Raw genomic sequence first — 18,872 nt, forward strand, 5'->3', positions numbered from 1 at the left:
TGCAAGTGTTAGCAATTTGAATTTGATGCGTGCTGCTAGCGGTAGCCAGTGGAGCTCAATGAACAGAGGGGTGGCGTGTGCTCTTTTTGGCTGATTGAAGACCAGACAGGCCTCTGCGTTCTGGACCGTTTGAAGAGGTCTCACAGTACAGTCTATGGGTTCTGATGTTGAATAGAAGAACACGTTAGTGGGTCAGCTCTCCGCCATGCTGACAGTTAGACGAGCTGGTGGGGGAAAGCCACAGTGTAGCCTCTTCTAAACAAAATGAACGTCAATATCTCTCATTCATGGATCAAATTAAACAGCAGAGCAGTGTGACAAAACATCAGCAAATCCATGGGAGACACAGAGTGAGAATGGCTCAGCTAATGATAAAATCAGTTGCAAATGCATGCAACTTTTACTTTACTGTGCATGATTGTCCTTGTCATTAAATCGCTCGTTTTCTTTTGCAGATGCAGGAGAAGGGAGACGCTTATGCTTCCTCTGGTTTAATTCACCCCAATCACATTAAAATTGGCATGGGAACATGGGAATAAATAGCTCACAAGACATATTGCATTATTTTTATGTCACGCAAGTATAAAATCACACAAAGAAACAGAAGAGTAGAAGAGAGTAAAGGTACACATATTTGTATTTGTAAAATATTGCCTCTGAATCACAGGAATTTAAACTTTTGAGATTTAAGAAATTATTTTATTGCTTTAGTTTTCAAAAATCTGATGATTTTTTTAAATGCATTTGATTATTTGACAAAAAATTGTTTAATTGGTGTCTTTAATAGGGCCATGTTTAAATCACTGAATGACTGATTCCCTCTTGTTGGTATAAATAAACACTTTCAGACTCACTTTGCTGCTGATAGGGGGCTCCACAGTCTGTGTGTGTGTGTGTGTGTGTGTGTGTGTGTAATCTGGAACTTGGGGGCAATGAGTGTATTTGGCAGAGTTTGCTTGCATGAAAGTACAGCAAGGATCACTACAGTCAAATGTTGATTTAACAGCAGATTTTTTTAACCTTTCTGCATTTGTTCCTTGTGTTTCTTGTATTTATATCAATGCATAGAAATTGTGATCATATCTATGCACATATTTATGTTTTTCAGACCTATGTCTAAATTTGTGGAAATAAATATTTGGGAATGAAGACAACTAACTGTTATTTTAGATTAAATAAACACCATGCATAAAATGTAATGCTAATGTCCAAATAGCATCCGTGTGCATAATTTGATCATGGACATACCAAAATTACACAGATGAACTTAAAGCAGAAGCCTAAACAAAAGTGACAATAAATTAGACTTCGGAAAAATGTTTCACATTTTGACTCCTGTTGATTCACATTGTTCTCACCTTGCTGCTGCATTCATTTGTTTGATTAATTAGTTGATGAACACATTTTTATTGTGTGCAGGGGAGCTGGTGGGGCTCAGAGTGCAGAATCTACCTGTGGAAAGATCCAACCTTTAAAAAAGAAGGACATGCATTGTTGTCTCTGGGGCATTCAGTGTCTGCACCAAAACCAAGCACTTTTTTTTTTACTGATACACAATCAGTTGACTTGAATCAGATATCTAAAGTGTGGCCCGGGCAGCCATTTGCAGTCCCCGGATTGATTTTGTGCAGCCCCCAATAGCAGAATGGTGGACTTTGTCTCTCCAGCAGGCTTTTTACCAATATATTTATGTAAATTTTTATTATTATGAAGCTTGCTGTTAAGCAGTACCAAATAAAATCACCATAAAAGTGTATTCTCTTTTTACTACAAAACATCTCACATTTCTGTATTTTGGTCATCATCTTGACAATTTGGATGGCCCTCACTGAAATGATTCACATTATTAGCAGGTTAGGTTTTGGTTTGATTTTAAGTTACTCTGAGAACAAATATGCTACCAAACACTAACCTTAGACCCTAAACCTAGAGAGATGAAATGTTTAAAATGAGGAAACAGTTTGCTGTTTTGATTTAGTTTTTTAGATGCTAGAATAAAATCTTTGGCGCGTTTGATCTACAGAATCTATCAAATATACAACACAGATCACCTTTTTGTGTATTTTTAAATACTTGTTGCTGAGAGTGCAAACTAAATGTGAACATGGTGAGTTATTTGCAAACATGCGCACAGGAACAAAGAAGTAAATATTTTAAAATTAGCGTCTATTTTTGGGGGCTTTTCTGACGAAAACATGTAAAATGTTCAATTTGGTTCACATAAATAGTTGGAGAGTGTATAAGTTACGTATAATTATCTTGAGCGAGGTTATACCTGTAAATGTTTTGAATTTGTTCGCGCGTATAGTAGGGGTATATTACGGTAGTGGGCGGGCTCTGACCTCCATGTGCATAGCTTTTTGATTGACATGGCGGAGTCTCCCAGTACGCGTCGTGCAGCGCCAGCACACAGTCGGGACCCGACCCTGGGAATAAAAAACGCGCAGCCTCGTCTGTCTGAAGATTCTTTTATTACCGTGAGGTGAGATCTTTTTACGCTTCTTTCACACAACCGAGAAACAACGGGAACCGAACGGAATCGACTTTAGAGGAAAGCGAGAGAGAGGGAGAGAAAAGTTTTAGAAGAAGTGTGTGTATGTGTGTGTGAGTTTGGAGCTGCGAGCGCTGACGCCGGCAGTCTGGGCCACTTGGCCAGCGCAAAGGAAAAAGGAAAACTGTTTCAGCGCTGCGGTGAGGGGGGGGAATCGAAACTTTTTGGGCTGATTTTAGCGTTTTTTCCTGCGTATTTTCGAAACAACAACAATAAGTAGCAAAACGGTAGGATTGCGGCTGATCAGTGAATGCGTCTGGGCTTTGGAGTCTGCTCTTCTGGGGTCCAGATTTCTCAGCTTTCACCGAAGAATGCGTTTTTGTCTCCGAGGACTTCAGATGGAGTGAGTGCGCAACAGAGGAAAGCCGTTTTCTTCCTCTATACGGTCGCTTCATAGATAGATCATAAGCGTGAGAGACTTCCATTGTGGGAGTTTGTCGGGAATGTGTTTGATGCGCAAAAAGTAGGAAATGGACGCCTTTTTGCTGTTTGAGAATAAGTTTGGAATAGAAGATGCTGAGGCAGTCAGATTTGACAGAGATGGTTGCGAAATCCTAGAATCGGCTCTAAATCCAGTTGGATAACAGGCTGAAGGGCTGGAAGTAACTTTATGTGGAGTTGGTTGCAGATTGTAGTAAAAAAATGGCTTTGGAGAGGAAAAAGTCCAACTCCAGCATATCCTAGCATTCCTTCCAGGCAATCTCTCTCTCTCTCTCTCTCTCTCTCTCTCTCTCTCTCTCTCTCTCTCTCTCTCTCTCTCTCTCTCTCTCTCTCTCTCTCTCTCTCTCTCTCTCTCTCTCTCTCTCTCTCTCTCTCTCTCTCTCTCTCTCTCTCTCTCTCTCTCTCTCTCTCTCTCTCAGAAACGACTACGTGTCTGTTTGCGCAGGAAAGTCTCCTCTCCTCTTAGATGCAGACGTGGAAATCAAACATTGGCCTCCTGCTCGAAAACTGATCGATTATCTGACTTCCATCCAGAGAAGACCACTCACAGCATTACATCATCGCTGGAAAGTGAGAGAGAGACAGACAGAGAGAGAGAGAGAGGACGTTAGAGGTTTAAATATACACATTCCTTAGACTTTTTCTTACTCCAATCATAATAACAAAAGATTGGTGTCATTGTCAATCTGTCATCATTAGCAGGGATGGGTTGTGTTAATTTGTGCAGTTGGTTTCTGGACAAGCGCATCTCCTGGATCCAGCGGGCATGTTGGAGAATATAGGTTTGGGGAAGCTAGGACAGATAACACTTTTCATGCGTGTGTGTGTGTGTGTGTGTGTGTGTGTGTGTGTGCGTGTGATGGGGGGGGGGGGGGGGGGAGAAACCCGATCCCAAATATATGACGTCAGATGACATTCCTTTGGTGGAAGGCTGATGTGGCCATTCAGATTTCCTCTTTCTTCTCTTTCTTTCTTTCTCTTCTCTATCTAGCTGTATTTTTTTAAATATTTGGGATGAACGGCGTCCCAGCTGAAGTGGTGTGTTTAAATTTGGAGTGCAAAGGAATTCTCAGTGCGGATCTCAGAGTACATTTCTTTAGTTTTCACAAGTCAGGAGCTTCAAAAAAGATAAGAGGAAAAAGGATCTTAATATTTGGTGATTATGCAATGCACAGTAGAAGACTACAGGAAAACTAAATAGAGTTCACCTTAAACATTTTCCTCCCTCAGAAACACCAACACTGAGTTCAACTCGAATTTCGACAGTTACTTAACAAGTACGATAGGATTTCACTTGGGATATAGGGAGGCCCCCGTCTTCAGCCTGGTTTCTTTCTCTGCTTTCAGTTGGGGCTCCTTATCTAAGTCTGTAGCTTTGTGCACCTGAAACACAGTTCTGACCCGGCTTTAGTAGAAGGCAAAGAAAACAAAAGATCCGTCCTGACCAGATCATCTGTCTTTCTGAAGCTTTATTTTCACTAAAACTTGGGCTTTTTAATCAGTGTTACATCCTTTCCTTATATCCCACACCCATTTTAAAGTTGATTCTCCCAAATTTAGTCCCATTTAATGTAAACAAACACACTGATCTGATATTTACAACACCAATAAAGTCCTGATGCATACAAGTATTTTGCAGTGGAGCTAGATTTATTGGTTATTCGTTTTGTTTATATATATATAATTTGTCATTGCTGCAGCCTTGGGGTATTGTTCAGCACGTTGGTCAACTCCAGCTGTGTTGTGCTATATAAATGTTAGAACTAATGGATATTCGACCAGTAGGTGTTGAATGGCCTCAGTATGGAGAAACTGAGATTAGTTCTGACTAGGGCTGCAGCTATCGAATATTTTTGTAATCGAGTACTCTATCGAATCTTTTATCGATTAATCAAGTAGTCTAATAATTACCCTTTTGTGTTTGTAAACCATTATATCAAATAGCATGTTATGAAAGACCTCTTGAGCAAGCAATTGTCAGTTATTCTTCAAGTTTTAGTCAAAATTAGTTTTCAAAACTTCAGCACTTCAACTTAACTTCACAGTAAACAAATGCCTGTGCAACAAACAAGTATACAACCTGAGCCAATTTCCCCCTCGTGCGAGAAGTAGCGCTGTGAGCGGCTGCGGCCCAAACAGCAGAACCGCTCACGGCGCATACGCAAACATGGCTTGCCAGCTATTTCCCTTTTAACACACGTCCGTTTTAATTTCTACTCTTTTTTTTTTTCCTCACACAATAACGAGGATTGTCGAGAAAGCATGTTTGCTGTGGTTATGTCAAATTAGACTGATCACAAAACATTTATTTACTTTCTTTCGTTTTCCTCTCATAAATAGCTGTCCTCCTGCAGCAATCCCGAGGGACAACAGACGTCAATAACAATACAATAAAAAGTCCGATGTGTTGTGTAAAAACTGCTATTTTTAGCACATTTTTAAGTCCGACGTGTTGCTACTAGACGCACAGTGTAAGCTAAAACTGAGTGCTACAAATGTAAATGTCGCAGTGTCCGCAGAATATATAGAGGACCACCGAGTCCGCTTACAGAGGTGACATTTACATGTGTAAACGCCTTACGAAGTGAAAATAGTCCCACACCTTTGGCATTTTCTGTCTTTCTCGCACTCCACCGGGGTCCACGTTGTTCGCCATGGCTTAAGAGAAAGTTAAGCATTCGCTACTCGCGTGTGTATTCAGTGCAGTGTGTATGTGCGTCACTTATTTCCGTCCGGGTGAAACATGAACCCAGGAGATTGCAAAGTCATGAATTAATTAAACATGAATTAAACGAAGTCCCGAGGCAGAGAATTTGACTCGAGGGTTTTTTGTACTTGGAATTATTCGAGGTACTTGAGGAATCGTTTCAGCCCTAGTTCTGACCACGCAGCCAAGCTAACGGCTAGTCACAGTTGGCCCAGTTACAAAATGCCATAAAACCTTTTTTAAAAGTCATAATAGTGCATAGAAATGCAGTAAATTTACCATAAACTTTACACTTCACCACTCTGAGCAGAATTCTGACTAAATTCCATCCAGCTAGACGGAAACTGGCTGGAAGTTCCCCTAAATCATTTTTACTGCAAACCACCGCAAAATTCTATCTATAAGCAATGTGAAATGTGCGGTGATGTAAATGGGGGTTTAAAACGTGTGTGTATGAGCGGCAGTGGAGTTGTTTGAAGACAGTTATAAACACTCTGGCCAGTCCTCCGCTCACACATCCGATCAGAAATAATATCTGCTGTGAAAATAACAACATGGTGCAAAATGTTTAAATATTATAGTTTAGCATTTGTTCTATTGTTTTTTTTATCAATCTTTATAAAAAAATCTAACTAAATAAAAATTAAACAAAAACTAAAAAGCGTTTCAGAACAGATTTGATTCAATTTGAGGAATTTTGCGATTTGGGAAAACATGCCCTATAGCTGTGCAACACCAAGTTTCAACTTTTACACCAAAATTTCTAATTCCTGTGTTTTCCTAATCCCAACTCACTCTGCATCCCATCCATAAAATGCCATTAATTCCCCCTCCTCCCTTTAGGAAAATTCTCCATCATTCTCCATGTTTATCCAGCAAGAGAGAGGTGTGGTGGTAGAGGCAGCCACAGCTTAACTGGAGTTACCAAACATTCACATTTAAAGAAGACAAAATGCTTGTTTATGCTGGATTTTTCATCCGGCTGTCTCTAATTTTGGCTCAACTAGGATTCGTTTTTTAACTTTAAGATGGAATGAAGCAGCTTAGACACTAACCAGTGACTATTAATTGGCCTTCCACTAGAAAACAATTACCGGTACTGTGTTAATTTTAAAAAGGTCACAGGATAGATATTTGTTGATTTATTCCATCATTAAAAGGTCTCTGTGCTGATTTAATCTGGTTCCTGCACATCGTGTGTCTAAAAGGGGTCATAAAATATTTTACCTCGTTTCTATTAATCAAGAAGACATTTTTTATGGGATTTAAATGTTTATCATCACTGCATCAGAGCAAAATAATTGTGATTAAATTAGTTCTTGTGCCTTATCTCATAGGTCAAAACCAGGGAATGTCTTCTGTAACCGTTTCAGCTCTCTTCAGAAATATCACATCAAATAGGACAGAGGACATTTGAGTCAGAAGGCTGAGAAGATGTCCTCAGATGTTTGTGAGGCAGATTTTTTTAACACATTGAGTAGTTTCTGCTCACATTCACCAGGAGTCTAATCTCAGGCTTCCTCTGTGCTGTACCTGCAGCGGCTTGTGGTTTGCTGCCGGCCCAATAAAACGTCTGGTACGCCTGGCCAGAATGGGGTCAGGGAGGGGGCAGGATGATACTTGTCATTGTATGTACGTGCTTGTGTCTGAAGGGTAACCTAGAACATTTTATCCAGCGGCTAATGTTACTGAGCAGTGCTTGTGTGTCAGGGGACAGGAGCTGGTATGGATAGGGTTACACAGCAAAAACAACGCTGCCCTGGAAAATTTCGACATGAAAGAGGCAGCGATGAACATAGAAGATATAACCATGATCACAATTTGGATCCTATTGTGCATCTTTCCTTTTTTTTTCCCAGGAGTTAAAAGCCATTAGCTGTTCTGGCAGGTTTAAGTGGCAAATTACATTTAAAGTAGACATTGAATTTATGAAATAATCTGTATATCTACGGTGAATCATAGGGGATTTTTAATCAATTCCAAGGATTTTAAAAGTGCAATAAGTAAGAGTTGTACAGCTAAATAATCACAAAACAGTCTAATGTGTTAATCACTTTGGAAACCCAATTTGGAAGGAACATTGAAACAGATTTCCTTCTCAGCCCAAAAGTAATTTCTTGTACCCCTAAGAAGCCAAAGCATCTTCTTGTTATACTCTAATATTGGGTAAAGAAGGCTAGAGGCTAATGCTGAGCTAGCAATGCTAACGGTGACTTAGGAGCAAATAGTCTGCTCTAAAAATATCTCAAGATTACAGTGAATTGTATTTATATACTTAACTTACTGTGTATGACTCGTCATTGCTCGTCATCTGGAATGTTCTGGTGCTGAGCTGTAACTGCCAACAGTTGTGAACTCATGAAACAGGAGTGAGAGAGTCACTGGTTTGTTTAGAAAATGGGCTGCAGTAGCCAAATTTGACCACAAGATGTCACTCTTACTCCATTTTTACATGATGCACCTTTGAGTTGTTATCCATAAGGATTTGCTACATTTTGGTCTGTTTTTAGATTTAATTATAAAAGACAGATAGGATAGAATAGGATAATAGGAAGTAACAAGTGTTAAACGTTCTTAGTTGTTTTTTTTGTTGTTGTACACATTGTACACTTCTTTTGTGCGCTTGAAGTAAAAATTAAGAAAATAAAATATTGACATACATTCAGCCAAGTTTATTTCGCATTTCTCTTAAATAATCTGCATTACCGGGTTCTTTTTTAACAGCAAAATAGTTGTTTTTACCTTGTTTTTGCTGACGTTTCGACTGACACTGTAGTCTTCCTCAGAGCTTCGCCGCTGTTGGTGGTGTCACTTCCTTCTCCTTTTATCATCTGTATTAGGGGTGGGTAAGGATGTGTATTGGTGAAATTCTGGCGATACAATACGTATTACGATACAAGGGAGACGATACAATATATCATAATATATTGCGATACATTCAGTCAGATGATATTTGTGATTTTTTAGACTAAATTTGTTATAGGAAAATTCAATAAATAGTCCAGACTGATACTTAACATGTTTAACCATAACAGAGGGATTTACATTTCAATGGTAAAAACAAAACCCATTACACACTGCTGCCAACTAGGGGTCGACATTTGAATTGCACCACAAGAAAAGAAAGTACACAAATGTTTCCATGTAAATTCTTACAAAAATTAGATATACGACTTTTGAATATCGACACATTTTTGCAAGAAAAAAATCACGATATATTGTGATATCGGGGTGGGCAATGAAAAACGATATAAGGTAGAAACGATATAAAATTGGGTAATGATAGAGTTTTTGGCTATATCGCAATACCGCAATATTGCGATAACGCATGACGTCACTAAGATGTGCACCCTGCTGACATTGGGACAACAGAATAGCAGTGATTGCAAGCATGGAGTGGGCAGAGGAGGAGGCCTATATGCTTCAAGTGGCATGCATTTGCCACATGAGGATATTTAAAAGCATGTCATTTTGACATATATAAACAAGAGGAAAAAATATATCGCAATATATATCGTTACCGCCTATGCTTCAGATTATATCGCAATATAGATTTGAGGCCATATCACCCAACCCTAACCTGTATGTACGTGCTTGTGTCTGAAGTACCGTTCAGACACAAGCACGTCAAATGGCGTCGAAGCTCTGAGGAAGACTACAGTGTTAGTGGAAACAACAGCAAGAACAAGGTAAAAACAACTCTTTAGCTGTGTTAAACCAAGTCATGCAAATGGATGAAACACACAGAATGAACGTATGAATATGTTTGATTATGTCTGTTTCAGACTCTTACCATGGATCCACATAGACATTTCTTCCCCTTCTTTTTGCTTCCTCTGTATGTCTGAAGTTTTTGTAAACTGCTTTTTGGCTGTGCCATCTGCTTCTGCGAGTGCAGCAGGTGTGTTTTCCCAGAAAAAAAAAGGTAGCTATCTTCTCTGTGCTAAAGTGCTGTTTGGTCAAGTGAACAAGTTTCTTCCTGCTTCCTTGTGCGTGATGAAAGGTCTTGGGTTGGATATGATCAGGCGTTTCTCTCATGTGAGGTCAAAGGATCAACACCTGGAGCTCTGTAAAGGACTTCAACAGTTTATCTTCTTCTAGTCTCACTGGTCTCTTTTCTTTGTGATCTATTGTAAAGTCCTCTTGTTTCATCACATGTGAGGCAGGACTGGTGCACTTGCCTTCAAAAGAAATGGCTTGATGCTGTGAAGTGATGCATGGCATTGGCTCCTCTACAGTGCGTTTTTGCCCATGTTGAAGTGAAAAAGTTACAGTTGCGTCTTACTTGTGGTCTAACTACCTGTACTGTTTGAAGAAGTACATCCAACAGGACGGATGAGCTAACAGCTAGTCTGGTTGCAGAGACTTAAGTGTATTGCTGCAATCTTTAAACATTTATGCCACTTAATGCAGTTTTCTTTAAATCTTCTTCTTTGCCATACATGTTGTACAACAGTGATTTACTACTGTAAATATCAGCATAATCAGCTAAATGTAGCTCTTGTTGTGAATCCAGGGATACAATCTGGTAAGAATTTGTATAAATATTCATCAAAGTGACTGCATTTAGCAATGTATGGGCATTAAATTGTAGCTAAATCATAGTTGGCATAAGTTCCTGTTAGATTTGGTAAAATGAAGCTATTTTAGGACAGCAGAGTTCTATATTAGCCTAGCCATTAGCCTATCAATCTATCAGTTCCAACTTCCAGCCCTGGTCTGTTTATTACTTTGGTAAAGCGGCCATTGTAGCTACTTTTACCTTCCTGTTTTAGTTAACTGGTGTCTTATTGGTGAATAACGAATAAGTGAACGATGTCCTCTAAATAAGAAATGTTTATTTTGTATTCAGTTTTAGTTTGTTTGAATGGTCTGAAGTGAATAAATAAATAAATAAATACATAAATAAATAAATAAATGTCAGATGGATGATCGTGTCCAGAAACTGTTGCTGGTGTGAAGCTGAGCAGAAAACATGAATAAAACTTTAGTCCCATTTAACTGACAGCAGCTGCTTATCTACTTTCACTTTCCATTTCCCGTCTCTCTCCCTCTCCTGTAATCTCCTTTCTCTCCCCCTCTGTTTCTCGGCCCCCTTTTTCTCAGCTACACCAATGGCGGCTTTTTGTTGAAGTATCCCAGCATCCCATGTTTGCTTGGCTGTAATGTTTACCCTCCTCCTTTTCTTTCGTTCTGCTTGTGTGCCACCCTCCCTCCCTCTTTCTCAGTTTCTCCTGCTTCCCAAAGCATCCCCCTCCTCTCCTCCTTTCTTGTTTCACTTGATCATTTCCTGCATTGACAGTTGACTCAAAAGAACAGGAACTTTCAGCTTCTTGTCCTCTCTGTCTTTATCATCCTGTCATTTTTCATGACTTTTCTTTCTCTTTTTCTCAGCTTCGTTTTTGTCTCTCACAAGAAAAACTGTGAAAACTTACAATCACTGAAACCTATTAGAAAATATTACATTTTAAATATTTAAATCCTTTTTAGAAGTATGAATTATTCCCATAAGATTAAGTATTAGTAAGATCCTGTAGGTTTTATTGATGCTAATTTACAAAAAAAAGAGCAATAAAATTGTGTTTCTGAGAAAAACATTAATACATCTTGTAATTTATGCTTAAAATTACACATAAAACAGTTTTAATAGCTTTGAAATGAAGCCAGCTTTTCTGTGTTTTATTATTATTTTTTAAATAGTAAATTTAGTCAATAAAAAGGTGATAAATATAATAGAACAGACATGTTTGATTATTATTCTTTTCATTTCTGATCCAATCAGTCAGCAGGCACTTTCCCACAGAGCTGAAACCCAATCTGAAGGTGTCCTCGTAGCTTTAGATTACAAACTCTACAGCAACGATGCAACTCGTGCGTTTGTGCAGCAAGTGATTTCAAGTTTAAATACGATAAGCTACATCCACTGTACTCCCCCTCCTAAGCAGCATGTGCTGCTACAGAGATAACCGCACCGCCGCGCTGCAGGAAAAGGTGCCTAAAGGTTGCTCAGAAAGCATATTTTTCATACACAGACGTAACTGTACACTTTGAATGTATCCACATCACTGCTTGTGAAGTCAAAACCTGTTTCCAGTGATATCATAATGAGATTTGCAGTTATACCATTGTTATTTTTGGTAACCCCAGGGTATGGTTTTACTTAATTGCTGCCCAACCCTTCAACAAAGCGTTACTTGTACGTGATTCAACACCGACTTCCCAAAAAAGAAAAAAGAAACCTCATTGCTGCAGCAAGAGTGTGATGAAAGAAAGGGATGGACTTAAATGAGAAGCTATGAGGGGAAGAAAAGGACAATTAAAATGTTCTGAATCATGAAATTAGAGGCTGAATACGTTGGTGGATGCCATCATGCAGAGAAGGAGTGATCCCGATGTGGTTTGGTAGACTTGGGTCAGCTTGCCCTGGAATTCTCTGGTTTTAAAGCTACTAACTGCTCTGTGAGTGTGTGTGTCATCAGGTGTGCACCTGTACACACAAACACACACCACCGATTTAACACACATGCATGGAACATAAAGACACACAGAGTTACTTTACGTGCCTGTATTAGCATGCCAGGCGTGCAGCTAGCTGGCAGGCCCATGGAAAGTTCCGCATGTTGTTAATGGCTGTTTTGTGCTTGACTGTGAGCATTTTTAGAGTTTATCTCAAGTGTCCCGAGTCTGCTGGGTACGTGTGTGTGTGTGTGCGTGCGTGGCTGTATTTCCTCTCATTAGGAGCTTGTAACTGGAATTGGAAGTCCGTTCACAACATGCACACAGTTTGATGGTGGATCGGGAGGACCAGATTTGAAGCTAATTGAGGAAGTAGGCGCTTTTTAATGCAAACCCACATTTTTTTATTGCCTCTCCTTGCTAAGCGCCCTTCGCCTGCTCTCCTTGTTTGCCGTGACTCCCTCCATGGCCTGCAGACATCTTCTGAGACCCCCCACCATTCCTGTGTATACCCTCACCCATTTTAGTGCCACATACATACATGATGGTGCAAGTTATTGACTTAAAACTTTTCCTTTCATGTTGGGGTCAACCTCTTTCTGTTAGGTGAATGTCTCGTGAGCCACTAGACTAGTAAAAATAAAGATGGCCTCACGTAAATGCAGGAATTGCCACAAAGCTGTCAATTTTACAGATGTTGATTTAAGTTTTTGTGTGATAGTAGCTGAGATTTATTCACGACACACACTCTTAGATCATCTTATTTCCAAGAATTTTAGGTCTTTGGTTAAAGCTGTCATAACAAATTAGCAAACAAGCTAGGTCCTGAACGCATTTTCTAGGTCCAAACGTCTTTAGTTGTCCGTGATGTCAAATGGTGTTTTTCTTTTTGGGACTCTTTGTCCTAAAGTTGAAGTGGTAGCAGCCGACTGTTGCTCCTTCTCTCACATTATTTAGCTGCTGACCTTTCACACCAGTGGTGTTCTGTTGCAAAATGTGTGAGTGCAGAATGAATGGAGGACTCAGGGAAGTGTGGTGGTTTGGCGAGACTGACACGGTTGGTCCCATAGTTGCTTTCAGTCCGAAACATCTTGTTGCCTGAGGTTTGTACACAAATGCAGAGAACCACTTTAAATGTATTTCAATTCTTTTTTCTCCACAAAATATTTATAGCTATATTAAGTTAGGACGTTGTTAAGAGGCATGAAAAAAAATGTTTTGAGCTGATTTGTTTTCCAAATTTGCCATTGCAGCTTTGAAATAAGAGGTGAGAGAAAATGACAAATCTAGATGCAGATAGCTGTTTTCCTTAAGAATAATTAAAAAAACACAAAGTTCACAAGTTGGATGATGAGCATTTATGCTGGGAGTAAAATAAAGGTCTGGAGATTTCCCTGAGTTTGGTGTAGACAGCTTCTAGCCAATATTATCCTGCACACACTCCCTCCCTGCCCTCAAGCTGGAGCCCCTAAAAAGCTCTAAAATATCCTTAACTCTAATACACACCCACGCATACACACACAACCAAATGAGTGTGTGAAATCCTGAGGCTGATTGAGGTGGAGGAATGTGACCTTCTGACCCTGTGCTGTGGGGAGGGGTGTTATAACTGTGTGTGTGTGTGTGTGTGTGTGTGTGTGTGTGTGTGTGTGTGTGTGTGTGTGTGTGTGTGTGTGTGTGTGTGTGTGTGTGTGTGTGTGTGTGTGTGTGTGATGCTAGGGAACAAGTGAATGTACACTTTCTGAGGGCTGGCTGTTCCCAGATGTGTCATCTCTCATTTTTAGCAAAAATCTAACACACACACACACACACACACACACACATGCACATACCTTGGCAAACAGAATATTCATTATTGGTGGAATTTATGATTTGCATACAGATTTGAAAGCTCTGCAGGTAAAGAGGACTGTGACTTGGATCTCTCGGGCTTCTTTGCTGTCTGTGTGTGGGGGGTGGCAGGTTTCTCATGCAGGTGTTACTGAATAGGCTTACTATACCAAGCACACACACACACACACACACACACACACACACACACACACACACACACACACACACACACACACACACACACACACACACACACACACACACACACACACACACACACACACACACACACACACACACACCCAGCTTTTTCACAGGCCGTTTAATTGATTATTTGAATGTCTCTTGTGGGAGGCTATGCCTGTCCATTCAAAAAAACAAAACAAAAAAAAAAAACTGCATGTTTATGCATCTCTGTGTGTCCAGGGAGGGTGAATGCAAAAAAAAAAAGGGGGAGTTTGAATTCACTTTTTGACTCGCCATCACTGTCTTAATTAAGACTCATGGCACCCAGCGCTGATGGAGCTCGGTATTAGTAGCAGGGGCATGCCGTGTGCTGGCCTGGACGGCAGCAGGTCCCCTGGCAGTGAATGTGGGCTTATTGTCTGGACTCTGTGGTTGTCCTCCCTCTCTCTTCTTTATTAGTCGCTTGTAATGTAGAGCTGATAACACTGATTATAGGTCAGTGCACTGAAACACAAGGTACAGCAGAGGGCTTTGAGCCAGAGGAGATTTAAAGCAAGTCTCAGCCATAAATTTACCTGCGCTGCTGAATTTTCACTTTACCTCCCCGTTTTGGCCGATATTATCTTAAAGAACTATAATTTAACTTAAAAGTTCTAATTCTGGCAGCAAAAACTTCCACATCATGGAAGATCTGTTCTTGTCAGGATGACTTAGTGCCTTGTGATGGACAAATAAAAAAGTCGGATTATTTTTAACGGCTGCTTGGCAGTGGTGTGTTCATGGGTTGAAAAAAATACCAGATTTTTTAGTTTCAAATCACAGAAAGCTCTGTCCACTCATCGATGGCTGTTTCTGATCACCAGCAGATTTTTGGGTGCTTCTCTACATATTGTACTCGTTAACCACCTTTCTATTTCTCTGGTCTCAAAGAATTAACCAGTTAAACTTAGCATTCATGTTCTTAGCTTCTGCCACATGAGTTTCAGCCATTTTTTGTTTGCTAAGGCCTGTTGGATTATTCAGCCATCTTGAATCCGTTTGACACCTAAAATTAATCGGATTTAGATGTTTATCTGATTATTATTTTCTGAAAGTTACTTTCAAATCAGTCGTTAAGGGTGCAGCACAGGGTATCCGCGGGTCCTTAAAAAGTCTTAAAAAGTCTTAAATTTGCTTTTCCAACTTTAAGGCCTTAAAAATGACAAATAATCCTTAAATACAGTTTCCAAAGGTCTTAAATTACGTAAGACCCAATAAACAAAATTAGTTTGTTTCTATTAAATTTTGTGAAAGTCTAGTTAGTATTCAGCATTTGTTGTGTATGATATTGGCAGAAGCAGAACCGTACACATTCAGCTGGTTGTGAAAGGGGACTCATTTTAGATGAGCACATCAGCTGGTTAAGCTAGTGGGAGCTTGCGCCATGGGGAAGTGCAAGTTTGATGGTAACTGGATGTTAATCCCACTTTTGCGATGTGGTTAGCACCGGTTCCAGGCAATAGCTGGAAATTATAGCTTAAATTTAATTTCAAAAGTAGCTTAAATTTGGTCAAAGTGGCCTTAAAAAAGGTCTTTAAAAAGTCTTACATTTGGCTCCCTTAAACCTGCAAATACCCTGGCAGCAGTAGCTCTGGAGGAAGTAGCCACTGCTGCTGCTCATAGCTCCCCCAGGGGATGGGTCAAATGTGGAGAACAAATTTTGCACACACATCAGTGTGTGTGGCAACTAATGGGACTTTAACTTTAATTAAGGCATGGTGGCAAGGTTGCCTTATAGCATGCAGGTTGCAGGTTGAAAACCTCGCTGCAGTCTTTCTGCCTGGAGTTGACATGTTCCCCCTGTGCATGCAAGGGTTAACTTTGGATACTCTAGTTGTCATCCACAGGCCAAAAGCATGGAACAGTTCCATCTTTCAGGTCAGTTCGCTGCATCGCTGTGTCCGCAATTGTTCATCACTTCTGAATAATAGATAGAAAGATAAATAAATGCTTCTTAAAAGCACAACTTGATATTATGTTTAACAAGCAAGAAAACGCCAAGCCTGGATCCAGGTGCAAAAAAGATTAAACGTATCTCCCGAAAATGTTTTTCACTCTAAACATCAAAAGGGATTGTGCATTAAGTTGTGCGTGCACATGCATGTGTGTGCACGTCAGTGTGTTGGTGTGTGCCGTGACGAGGAAGTCACCGCGTTTGTTTAAACTAAGCACGCTCAGTCATGTGGGACAATTTAGCGGGAATGAGAGCCCTTACGCTCCTCTATTCTCTGAAACCTCTCATGTGCTGTGCCCCCCCCCCCCCCCCCCCCCCAAAAGACTTCTAACTGGCCGGCTGTCTTTTGATGATGGTAGAGTTGGGATGGGTTGGACGAAGGAGGGCCTAGACAAGTTAAAGCTGGAAGTGGGCTGCATTTACAGGGAAAATCATGGTTCCAGTTATTTTAGCCACTGTTGAATTCATGATTTTTTTAACTCGATTTGTTGGGAAACATTACATTTATTCATCTTTAGGCAAAAACACTCAGTAGTTGTTTGGCTCATCTAAATAAGAACACCAGCTGATCCCAAACACACACAGAAAATGTCACTCTGCAGGGCATTATGAACCGTATTTACTTTACGAAAGCTTTCCATCCCATAGGCTATAGTTAAATATTTTGAATAGAGGACGTCTGATCACCACAAACTATGTCAAGAAATCGCTGGTTTTATAGTAGAGCTTTTATTTTCCTAATGTAAAGCCTAAAAGATCCGAAGTTCACATTTTAAACAGACTGCAGATTTACTTGAACAGGTAGCCTAGCTCAGCTGTTTAGTGGTGATTTAAAATTTATGAGCAATATAAACTATGGGACCAAAGTAACTTATAATATTAGAGTAAATACAGAATACCAAGAAATGCCTATTTCGGTAACATTTAGTCAAAGCTCAAAATACTTTTCGAAACCAGTGTTTAAATTAAAATTTCTTCTTTACTGATCAGAGGATCAAAACCTGGACAGAAGGCACTACTATAAAAGCAGCAAAGAGCTGCAGATTTTCAGGCCATGCAAGCAAAGCGTTTTCTCAGGAAAAGGCATGTTTGGATAGAAAAAATACTAAATATCTATGAACTAGGGCTGAACGATTAATTGCATATGCAGTTAAATTGCGATGTGACAAAAGGAGATTTTCTAATCATAAAGGCTGCGATTTGACTTGCAGCGAGTGGTTAGCACAATGTTTATATACATGGAAAAACCCATAGGGTGATGCTAATGCCGCCGATTACATTCTTACAAATTACAAGTTAGGAACGTGCCAAATTATTACATTTTTGGAGTCTAATAAAAAGTAAAAATTGCCATTAATCAAACAAGTACAGACTGGTATTTTAGTAAAGCTAGAAAACCGTAAGAGACTTCAACTCCACAGAGTTTTGGCTAGCAGCTATGAACGTAACTGAACTATGGAAGCTTTGAATGGACAAGACGTCAAAAACTCTAAACACAAAAGACTTCAATCAATGGGACACGCTTCTTTCCTGCTAATACATTTTCACAGTTGATGCTAATACCTATGCTCTTACAAGGGATGTGCTCCTGGCTGCAAATAATTGCACCTTCAAATACAACACTTTGTCTTTACTTGTGAGTGTTTAGACAAATAAACTTGTTGTTATGGTATGTAGATAAATATGCAGATGCATAAACTCGTTTATATTCAGTACAAGTTACACAGTTTTTTTTGCTTTCGTTAGTTTAAAAATGAGAAAAGCCCCTTGAGAAAATAATCATGAATTAAATCGCAAATGCAATATTGAAGAAAAAAATGCAATTAGATTATTTTCCAAAATCATTCAGCCCCACAATGAACGCAGCAACATGGAGTCATGACTAATTTCTGATGTGCATATGTGCTGTTGTGTGTTTTGCCCTCGTTCTGCCATCTTTGCTTACACTGACTTTAAAAACACCAAAAAGATGCATGGGTACGTGGCGGAAGTGCGTGTCGTCTGGAACTAGAATTGGCAGACAAATGTGATTAATCGCGCAGCTTGACGTAACTCGTTTTCTTGTGGCACCAGCCCTTTATTATGTCCAGCATGCAAATGCAGTAAGCTCACACTACATTTATTCTGTGAACTGGCCCTCGGAAATTTACAATTATGGATCCTGATTACTATTAACTGTTTCATAGTAACAAAACCAATGCCAAGCCGGTGTTGTATAAATCCCAAACACTATCATCACCATAGGGTGCAGTTCCATAGTAAGGAAACATGCACAGAGGGTATATTGTTATATTAACACATGTTTTTGCAAGAGGGAGAGTGAGACAGACAGACGGGGAGTTTGAACTTGAGCTGAGTTCACTCCTCCTCCTTGTCACCATGGTGACAAGAGGTAGATAATACTTAGAAATAACATGCATTTCTGAAAATGGCACTCCATTTAATCAAAAGACTCCCAGGCTGTGGTTCATGAGGAACAGACATGTTTTTTTCTCTTTTATATCTTTATAGTTTCATTAGGGTAGGCTCAGTTCCTCCCTTAAAGGTGAGAGGTGAGAGTACAGGATGTGCTCAGTGCCACGTGTTTGCCAGTTTTTCAACGCGTCAAAGCAACAAGTTCACAAAACTAAAATATCTAGATCCTATTTAAACGTTCAAGGTCTTAATTCATTTGTATTGTTTTAATCTTTGCTTGTTTTCTGCCG

General features: G+C 39.7%; 1 protein-coding gene across 2 annotated transcripts in view; it reads left to right on the top strand.

The window, feature by feature from the left end:
- Nucleotides 1–2,362: 2,362 nt before the first annotated feature.
- Nucleotides 2,363–18,872, top strand: part of fndc3ba (fibronectin type III domain containing 3Ba) — a 131,134-nt gene continuing 114,624 nt past the window's right edge. Inside the window, exon 1 of one of the 2 annotated variants that reach the window (XM_015969634.3) lies at nt 2,363–2,482. The gene's annotated coding sequence lies outside the window, so the exon portion shown is untranslated. Of the gene's footprint in view, nt 2,483–2,711; nt 2,895–18,872 lie in introns of those variants that run through there. The other variant, XM_015969635.3, reaches the window with a different exon arrangement.

The sequence above is a fragment of the Nothobranchius furzeri genome, chromosome 18, assembly GCF_043380555.1.
Source record: "Nothobranchius furzeri strain GRZ-AD chromosome 18, NfurGRZ-RIMD1, whole genome shotgun sequence".
In the NCBI taxonomy this organism is placed as follows: domain Eukaryota; kingdom Metazoa; phylum Chordata; class Actinopteri; order Cyprinodontiformes; family Nothobranchiidae; genus Nothobranchius; species Nothobranchius furzeri.